The sequence below is a fragment of the Desmodus rotundus genome, chromosome 2 (genome assembly GCF_022682495.2).
Source record: "Desmodus rotundus isolate HL8 chromosome 2, HLdesRot8A.1, whole genome shotgun sequence".
In the NCBI taxonomy this organism is placed as follows: domain Eukaryota; kingdom Metazoa; phylum Chordata; class Mammalia; order Chiroptera; family Phyllostomidae; genus Desmodus; species Desmodus rotundus.
This window is the reverse complement of record NC_071388.1, coordinates 198,653,656-198,664,313: the sequence shown is the minus strand read 5'-3', so window position 1 is coordinate 198,664,313 and position 10,658 is coordinate 198,653,656. Positions and strand designations below refer to the sequence as shown.

Sequence of the window (10,658 nt, the reverse complement as noted above, 5' to 3'; positions counted from 1 at the left end):
AACATTTGCTGAAATTTTTCAATAAATGGGTAAATAGGGAAATTTTAAGCATTAATAAAAGTGGAAATAGCATTGTTTTTTCCACCAGCTAAAAGCATAACATTTCTCCCCTTTCATAGCAAAGACAGGAGATGTCTTCAAAAAATATATGGCACAGGTGAAATACTGCAGGGATAACGCCTTATTTAAACCTTATGAGAACAGAGGGGAACAGGAAATAAAAAGGTGAGTGATGGTGGGTGGTTTTGGACAGTGCACAGCCCAGAATCTCTAAGGTGGAGATGTTTCATTTTCATACCTGTTCGTAAATGTGCGTGTGTTTGAGTGGGGTGTTTAAAGGCTGCTCACCCACAGGAACCTGTTAGCGCAGCACAGGCTAGCGGATCTGTGCACTGGGAGAAGGTGGCTCAGTTCATACAGACCCACAGCGTGGGTTTTGAATCTGTGGCAACACTGAAGGTACACCTCAGAGCGGCTTCTAAGAGCTCCGGGCGTTTGTTTCCATAGCAGGCTTGTTGATGATGCCCGCTGAGACATTGCATCGTGAGTCTGTGCCAGGATATTTTCATGCCAGAACATTAACCCTTTATGGGACAGCATCACTGCCTTGTTAACAAAAAAGGATAAGTTTGCAACAAGCTCTGGGACAGGACCGGGAAGCAGCTGTGTCACCTGTTTCTTGGGCTTTGTGAGTACTTCCCTTATCTGTGACATTTCTTAAATGCAGACAACTCAGCCTCATGCTGACTGAGTAAAACAGCTGATGGTGCAGCCTGGTTTACCGACCAGGAAACTGATACTGAGTAAATTGTTTAAGGTTGGGTCCCAGAAGGAATTAAAGAGAAATCAAGATGAGGAGTTGAGGAAGTTAAACTAATGGTCTGGTTTTTAAAGCCAATTCCACAGCGAGAACATAAAAGCTACCACCTAAGAGGTCACATCTCTAGCTTCCAAACCAGAATATCCAGCTTAGTTTCCCGGTTATCAAACCATGTTTCTGCAAATGTTTCCCCAGCAGAAACCAGAGAACTGTAGGAATTAGGCCCGCAGAAGCAAATTCGACAGGCACCCTGTATTAGTTTCTTAGGGCAGCTGTAACACATTACCATGAACTTGGGGGCTTAAAACACAAAAATTTATTCTCTCATATTTCTGGAGGCCAGAAGTCTGAAATCAATCCTTTTACAAGTTAGATTCCTTCTGGATGTTCGGAGGAGGGTCCCTTCCATCCTCTCTTAGCTACTAGTGGCTCTGGCAATCTCTGATGTTCCTTGGCTTGTGGGCAAATCACTCCACCGTCTGCCTCTGACTTGAATGCATTGCCCTTGTGCCTCTGTCTTTTTTCTGTCTCTTACAGGGACTCGTCATTAGGTTTGACAGCACCCAGAGACTCTTAGGTTAATTACATCTGCCAAGACCCTTTTATTCCCAATAAGATCACATTCTAAGGTTCCAGGGGCTAGAACTTAGACATGTCTTTTGGGGGACCCCATTCAACCCACTACACACTCTGAACCTGAGCTCTCAGCAGGCTCCCATCTCATAGCCACAAATATTTGCATTACTTGGTTTTTAACGCTCAGGTAGGATGAATGGCATTGAGCCTCTCTAACCTGCCATACCCCCTCACTTCTCTAAAGTCCTAGTTTTTCTTTCTTTAAATCTCTTCTCTATTTATATCGCCCTAAACACATCTAATATTTTGATAGAGGCCAGCCACTCCCTCCCACACACCCACACACCCACTTGTTCCTCAGATGTCTTCATTTTTACAAATCCACACCAAGTTACAGAGGATGCTGAAAAGCATCCGAGCTATAGACCCTGACCCTGTGACTTAAAACTTGGCCACGTCACCGTGATTGAAGTACCCGCCCTCCGCAAGGTTCGGTCTCCTTATCTGCAGAACAGGGTTTGCCTGAAGAACTAAGGACATTGTATTGAAAGCACTCAGTTCACTGCTTTGTTTGGATGCAGCAAGGGCTCGGTCAATGCTAGACGGTACTATTGTTCTTCTAGGAAGCACCCGTAGTCTGTGTGTTATTGAGAGCCTTGCTCTGGGTGTGGCATGGTAACAGGCATTGTGGGAGCTTTTCTGAGGCCACAGAAGAAACATCATTGCCTTTAGAAAATTCACAAATGGATGTTTTTATGTTCTGAAATTTTTTTTTCCGTCCCCATTTATCCCCCCATACACTCTTCCACCTTCACCCGCTCCCCTGCCCCCACAATCAGCACACTGTTGTCCATGTCCATAAGTGCTTTCTCTTTTTTTTCTCCCTTTTTCACTTGATCCCTCTATGTTCTGAAATGATGAAGGAAGCAGGCTCAGTAACACCCCTGAATCAGAACGTGCCCTGCATGGGTGGTGCTCGTTCTGTGTCTAGGAATAGAATTCATGCACTGTGGCCATTCCTGGTGCTAGCTGTTTGTCCTCATTGAAACCTCTTTCCCAAAGAAATTACCTTTTGCTAACAACCTGTTTTCTCCTAAAAACCTGCCTTCTGTAGCAGCTTCCTGGCAATCCTTCCCAACTAGAAAAGCCCATCACCTTCTCATTTTCCATGTGATGACTGATTTTCAACCATTCAGTCACTTTTTAGCAATCTTCTCTTGTTTTAAGTTGCAGTGTTTTGATTTTCCCAGCAAACGCGCAAGTCTAACCTCACCACAGCAAACTCCCATTGAGCTCGTACCATCAGATGAAGAGTCTGTACACCTGACACCCGTAGGGTTTCCCTGGTACGATGCAATCATTGGCCAAAATGATGCCCTGGAAGCTTTGCCAGGCTCTCCTAGTGTCTCCCGAATCACTAGAAGAATCAGTAATGGTCAGTCAAGCCTGGATGCCAAATATACTTCCCTCTATGCCAATTTCGTGGGAATGACAAATCCGCATATTGTTTGTAACATAAAGCTCAAGGATTGTAACCATGGGTCGCAAATCATGATGTTGATAAGCCAATTACTCAGTTCCTTAATCTTACTAGATAGCGGGCTGCCACTAGTTTCTAGGGTCATTTCAGCCACTATTACTTAAATTTCTTTTCCCAGAAAGTTCCCTTGTGATTTTTTTTTTATTTTATTTTTCAAAGTCTACGGTCAATATTATTTTGTATTAGTTTCAGGTGTACAGCACAGTACTGGACAAGCAAATACTTTGCAAAGTGACCCCCCTGGTATTTCTAGTACCCACCTGGCACCGTACATAGTTATTACAATGTTACCGACTACATATTTTCTATGATGTATTTTACATCCCTGTGACAATTTTGTGACCTCCAATTTGTGCCTCTTAATCATTTCCCCTTTTTGTCAACCAGCCCTACAACCACACTACCCCGTGACAACCATCAGTCTCTTCTCTGGATCTAGGAGTCCGTTTTAATTTTGTTTGTTTATTTTGTTAAGTTCTACATATAGGTGAAATATGGTATTTGTCTTTCTCTGCCTGGCTTATGTTACTTAGCATAATACCCTCTGCGTCCACCCATGCTGTTGTAAATGGCAGGATTTCATTCTTTTTTATGGCTGAGTCATACTGCATCGTATGTATGTACCACAGATGTTTTACCCACTCGTCTATTTATGGGCACTTGGGCTGCTTCCACATCTTAGCTGTTGCATAAATAATGCTGCAGGAGCACAGGAGTGCATACATCTTTCAAATTAGTGTTTTGTTTTTCATAATTGTATTTTTTTTCCTTTACCGTTGAGTCACCTTATGTACCCCCAGCCCCCTTAGTGTTTTGGGTTCTTCAGATACACCCCCAGGAATGGAATCCCTGGGTCACAAGGCAGTTCCATTTTTAATTTTTCTAAGAACCTCCATACTGTTTTCCATAGTTAGCCACTAGTACTTAACCTTGACTCCTCTTTTAAGGTCCAGACAGAGGTTACACACTGACATCCCATGTAACTAATTCAGCCCCCAAAGGAATTTTGTTTGGAAGACAGAAAACTTGTTTTGGGGGAATTTGGAGGAGGGGTTGCTTTTAGGGGTCAAGTGCTTCCCCGTTCGACGTGGTCCCCACCACTCTCTATTGCACTTTTATGCGTTTATGTTATCGATTGAAGATATCTGAATTGGTGAGCTGTGGGGAAATGCAACGATGTCGTTGGAAGATGTGCAGTCATATTGGCTAATAGGTCCGCTTAGAGTTACCATCAACTTACGGCCTGCTAGGCACACCCATGCAGAGCTGGCTTGGTGATCCTGACTCATGGCTTTCTATTTCAAGCTTAGTCACACAGTTAATTGTCAGATTGTTTGATTCCAAGAACCACATTTCATTGAGTTACAGAACTTTGGTATTTCCTAAACTGTGCTATAAAAATACCAGAAACAATATGCTTGAAATTTTCCTTTAGTAAAATAGTTATTTTTTAATTTAAAATTTTAAATAGAATCTAATCTGGCCCAATAAAACTCAGGACAGAGTGTAAAATGTTCCTGGGAGCTTGAGTGCATGTGGCAGAGCTAACGCCCAACAGACCTATCAGTCTTTCCCACACGGAAAACTTGATCCGCTCAAATAGGTAGGTGTTCTCCAGAATAAATGTTCCTTTGTCAGGTACCTGGGCCGACTCTCTGATAAATATGGGTAAATATTATTTTCCTGTAGGACATCTGGGTTATTACTGTGCTCCAAGAAGAGCAACAGGACATGTCGTTTACCAAATTCATTTGTCTAGCAAAATCTCTGAGCACAAAACATCTGTTCACCACTATGCCAACACTCAGACTTTAAGAATGGCTGGTGCAGACTGATGGGCAGAGTGTGTGAGAAATGCTTACTAATTCCACATCATGCTGGTGATTGAGCCAACCGTAAAAATATCAGACCTCTCTGAGACCTTCAGCAGGTCTCGGCGCTGCGGTGAATCACTGTTTCTTCATCTAGAAAGTGAATACGTTCGTTTTTCTTCCAGTTTGAATAGCTTCTGATTTTCCCCAAAGCTTTATAAAATCTTATGTGGCAATTTTCATTAAGTGACTAAAGGGAAAGAAAAGAAAAGGATACTATTCTACAAAACAGTTCCTGGTCTTCCCTGACTCACCTGATTTTGCATGAATACAGTTAGAATTCTAAGGCCAAAATGTAATTATTTTCCCAGAGACTCATTGCATTTCCCTTAAGTGGCATTTCAAGCCTTTGAGTGTCAACATCTCTAAAACTGTCTGCTGTTGGTGCCTTCACCAATCCAAGATTTTTTGTGAAATTATCTTCAGAGCTTTGAGACAGTCTCACCTGAGTAGGGAAACCAAGAGAGGCTAATACACTTTATTATTTGGTTTCTTAATCTTCATGGAAGTAGGTGTGAACTTAGGACTGCTTCAGCATTTCCAGTTTATCCATGTGTTGAGGTTTCTTTTTTCTCACTGGTGAATGAGGCCAAACACAGAGGTCATGGGCCCATCTCCTCTCCTTCTGAGTCTTCACTTCCTGGGGTTTAAATCTAGTGACTCATCTTCAGGATTGGCTTAAGTGGTCTGGCAGCAACCCACTGTTTTCTATAACAATTTGTCTTTTGACGGTTCAGGAATAAGTGGAAGCAGTTAGTACGAGTCCCAAATACAGGCCACCAAACATCTTCAATTTATGACTCTTCTTTTTAAACCCAGGAAATGAAAAAAAAATGTTATGCTTGTTTCTCAACCTAAGAAAAAATAGATTTTCTGGGTATGGATGAGAATAGAACTTTGTCTGAAAATAATACTGCCAATTAGGTAATAATGTTATAATAAAGTACATCCAAGAGGAAAATAAATTCTCATTAAGCAACTCATTCTTAGCACTGTTGATTTTCATCAAAGATGCAAACATATTCTTTGATTTCCCTTTCAGCTGATAATTTGTATTTGAAGAATTAAAAGTCTTTGGTTATAAATTTGAGTGAGTTTAGGAAAACTACCTGTTCTACATGAAAAATTGTCGATATTTGGTGGTGGATAAAAATTTACATGAATCTCTATGTAATTTTTATAACAAAGATTGGTGGAAATGAAAAAAAATCATATTTTGGGGATGTTGTCTTAATCCATGTCTATTAGTTGCAAGAGACAGAAATCCAAATCAGGCAAAAAAAAGTCAAGTGTTGGCTGGGAAGCCTGAGATGCGCACCTTGCTACAGGTATGGTGAAATCTGGGGCCCTGCTTGTGATGTGTGAACTCTCTCTTTCTCTGCCTCCACCTCCATCTCTCCATTTACTCTTTTGGGGTTTAATCTCAGGCTCTTTTTCCTTCTGGCAGCAAGATGTCTGCTTAGTCCCAAGCCCACTTTGTCTTTATAGTTCCTGATCCTAGAAGAAGAGAGAGATTCTCTCTTCAACCTTTTACATAGCAAATCTCATGAAAAGGTACTGGTGGGCCTTGCCTAAGTCATGTGCTTATGGCTGAGCCAATCGCCATGGCCAGATAACAGCCTACTCTGATTGGTCAGTCTTCAGTCAAGTGCCCACACTAAGGTCAAGTGAAACTAAGGAAGAGAGACTAGCCGGCACATACCAGCCGTGGCTAGTACAAAAGACACTATCTATACCTCCCTGGCCCTCAGCACTGGAGAGCTGAAGGTCAGCTCACAGTTCAGCTAGTCTCCTTTCTCCTGCACAAGACACTGCTGAGGCCTCCTGACACTGGAAGTGGCCCAGAGCACATTTGCAAAACCTTTTCTCCCCAACTAGTCCCTTTGTCTGAGATGGCTGCTGATTGGACACCTAAAAGCTAGGCACTCAAAAATGCACAAAATATTAGTGAGACAAAGTGTCTAGAATTCAAAAAAAAAATTTAAATTTATTTCTTGACAAATTATGTTTCACTTACACTTCAGGAATCCCCTCTCCCCATTCCAGTTTACAATTGCTTAAAATAAAGTTAAATATTTTTTTAAATGCTGTCCTATCCAAACGTGTCCTAGCCCGGGAACTAGTCAACTGGTAAGAGAACTGTAAATCACCCTATGAGTGCAAGTCAATGCCTGGAAACAGCTGCTGAAGGCTCATCCCCAGGCCCCCCCAACTTTGCAGAAATAAGTTAAAATTCCAAGACTAAAGAGTAATTGTTCCCCAGAGGCTAATTGTTATTTTCCTTAAGTGGCATCAGGTAGAATCAATGATTCATACTTTAATATTTTTCTTAAAGTTCCGACTTGCCCTCTGAGTTATGATTTCCACACTTGCTCTCTCCCGCCTGGAACACCCATCTCCCTGCCCACACATGGCTGGCACCTTCTCTCCTCCATTTTCACCTCCACAGAAAAGCTCTCCTGCCCCATCCTACAACAATAGGTCACTCGTCTGTTATTCTCTGTCATAGAGCCCCATTTGCTTTTCTCATGGAGCTAATCACAGTGGAACACAGGTTTATTTGTTTATTTTCCTATTTCTGGTTAGTCCTAAATTATAAGCCCCATGAAGGCAGAGGTGAGCTTTATTTTCCAAAGCCAATCCAGCCACTAACATCATGCCTAGAATAGTGTAGAGAATGAAAAATGACTATACCAGAAAAAAGAACTCATTTAGGACATCTTGGTCATTGTCCTGGCTGAGAAAAGCGGGGGGAGACAAGCCTATTACACACTCATCATTTCTTTCTGGCAGAAACCGGGAAGATAATGAGATGGAGCAAGCGGAGGAAACCAGAGCCTCTGCCTTACCTGTCCTCTGTGATTCCTCCCATCTCCCTGCTTCCATTTTAGTATATCTTACACGCTTTCTGCCCTGGCAAAACTTGTTCTTAGGAAGGAGCAAATAAACTCCTTCCCTGTGTTGTATGTGATTAGGAAGATTAACATTGTAACTTTTAAATACAAACCAAAGCCCCAGTCGCCTGTGGAAAGATTTCAGCCCTGGGAGCTAAGAAGGATGGGGGACATAGGAGATACGCTCATGAAACTGGGAAGGTCAGCGTTGGTGCTGCTTGTCGCTGCCACAACCAGTAAGTAGAGACAGGGACTGAATCTTTATGGACTCTTTGTTCAGATGGCCGGCATTGGGAGAAGACAGCAGATTATGTGCCCTCAAAAACCATCTTAACATCTCATTTCAAGCCGACCTTGTTATAAGAAGCAAGGGTAGGTAAAGGGTTTGGGAAAGTTAATTGGACACGAGTTGCAGTGTGGCAGCGATTTCCTAGGACTTCTTTATCGGTTGATCAGCAATCCATCTGCATCACGGCTGTGTTCCCTTCCCGGAACACAATGGCTCAGATACCATTTCCACCCACTTGCAGCACGGCTGGGGCACAAAGGCTGAATTGCTTGGTGACCTCCTGGAGTCACATGGTCATGCATTCCAGTTTCTGGAATAACAGCTTTCCACATGCATTAATCACTTAAGCCTATCAACTAAGGCTAAAAAGTTTAACTCTTGAGTCTGGAAAAAAAGGTAAATATACAGAATGTTATCTACAGCATCCTCAATTTATTAAGAAATAATATAATATTATCTATGTTTTTGTACTTTATGGACATCTTATATTTCTTATTTAAATACATATTTCCTATGTTATGTATATGAAGGAAAGACACTCCCTAAAACTCCTAGAAGGTTGAGAGCTAAGAGAAAATGAATTCTCCTTGACTAGAAGTAAAGAAGAGGCAAGGCTAATACTTTAGTGCCCTGGAGAACTTTCCATAAATGGCTGGGGTAAGAGACAGAGTGAAGAAGTGCACAGACACAAGACGAAAGGGGAGGAGAGGGAGGAAGTTGAAGAGGAGGACAAAAGACTCTTCAGGAGTTCCAAGTGCAAGATGGGAAAGAAGTATTTTTGCCTAGGGCAGATTACCCAGGTTTAAAGAGTGTTAACTAATGTATAGAAACATTTTTTGCTGTTGTTCTTACTGAGAGTTGACGCTGAGGTCAAAGAGCGGTTAGACAACTTTCAAGGAGCTCAAGTTTCTAAAGTCTGCTCCTTTTGAGACACACCTTGTTGGTTTACAGGTTGCTAATCTCTCTTAAAACATAGAAATGCATTTCACCTCTTCCTGGGTGTGGATCCCAAGAGGTGGTGAAGGCCTTGTCTTAGTGGATAAAGTCTTTACATAGCAGCTTGGCTACTTTGTGTAGGGTTATCATCACTGGACTAACCTTACTCCGCAGATGTGTTCTTTTGAGCTCTTGCAAGCTGCACTTCCAACGTGTTACCTACCTCTCCAACTCACCAGTCCTATGAGTAGTGTTTATCCCACAAAGTCAACTAAGTACTTGGTTTCAACTTACTTAGGAAAATGTCAATAATGCTATTCACAATGACAGATGCTGAGATTGCTTTTTTTCCCCCCCCTTCTGGAAGCTACCACTAGAGATTAAAGGGTGATGAAATGAGTACCTGGGTGCCAGCAAACACCTGAAAGCCAGAATGCCAGAAAAGACTTGCTGGTTGGTTCCATGGACTAGAAGAGAATCAGACCTGCCTTCCTTCTACATGTGGTACTGACGAAAATGGCAGCAACCTGTGCAAAGAGACTTGAGTCCCGTACTCAACTGGCAACTCACGTCTGGGTCATGTGTTTTCATGACCCTGATTGAAACCTGAAGAATCAGCATGCGTGCTGCCTGTCACTATCAGATCCAATAAGTAGAGACAAGGATTGAATGTTTAGGGAACTTTGTTCATGCCAGCAATCTGAGAAGGTGGCAGTCTATGTACCCTCAAAAACTATCTTAACATTTCACCTCAAGCTGACATTTTTATCAGGAGAAGAAAGGGTAGGTAAGGGATTTGGAAAAAAAGATTAATGGGATAGAGTTGTGTCTGGTGGCAATTTTTCCAGTACTTATTTATCTGTTGATCAACAATTTTTTATCTGAGTCTGGTCCCTGGAACACAATGGCTCAGATACCAAGTCCATCCTCTTGCAGGCTGACGCCATGGGACACAAAGTCACGTAGGTCATGCATTCCAGTTCCTGGAACAACAGCTTTCCACATGCATTAATCACTGAACCCTACCAACTACAGCTAAGGCTAAAGTCTTTAACTCTTGAGTTCCCCTAGCGTGATGACCACTCTTCTGTGGTCAAAGAGTAAATGTAAGGGTAATTTTATGACTTTGTCCTCACCAGCAAGCCCGTTAAGGGAATTTTTCAACTTTTCAATACCTCTGCTCTTAGCATAAAATAACAAGTTTATACTTCAGCAAACAATGCCATTTCTTCAAGCATTTGAAATATTTTGCGCAGGCCACAAAAACTCTTGAGTTATCCTCTGTCATTTATAATCGTTTTGAGTGGACGCTAATGCCCGATTCAATTCGTATTGGGGATTTCCACACTAACTGACCATATTCTCTCCGTAAAGCAGTTTTGGAAATTGTGAGTGCTGAAACCGAATTACATGGAAATATTTTTCCAATAAGGACTTGTTCAGTTTTGTCTGTAGATGTGCCATGGATCAAAATAAGCTGCTTTATGAAAAATAAGGCATAGAAACAAATTAGAAATAGAAAACCTGAGGTGAGGCTACACTGTGAATTCGGACACTCATAAAACTCTGGAATTAACAGTTTCCATTTTAGTCACATAACTCTGGGTTCAAATGAACCATGCCTAACATCCCATTTTTCAGATGAGGCCCTGAGATGTTGAAAGTCTTGTCCAAAGGCATGGAGCTGGTTGATGGTAGAGCTAGGATCAACCTCTATACCTCGACTATAAAA

The 10,658-nt window shown here is 41.9% G+C and overlaps 1 long non-coding RNA gene across 1 annotated transcript; it reads left to right on the top strand.

Annotated features, from left to right (window-relative positions):
• The first annotated feature begins 606 nt into the window (after positions 1 to 606).
• LOC139440728 (uncharacterized) lies at positions 607 to 10,403 on the top strand. The gene is made up of 2 exons (XR_011650904.1): positions 607 to 688; positions 9,294 to 10,403. It is a non-coding gene; the product is annotated as an uncharacterized lncRNA (long non-coding RNA).
• The last annotated feature ends 255 nt before the right edge of the window (positions 10,404 to 10,658 follow it).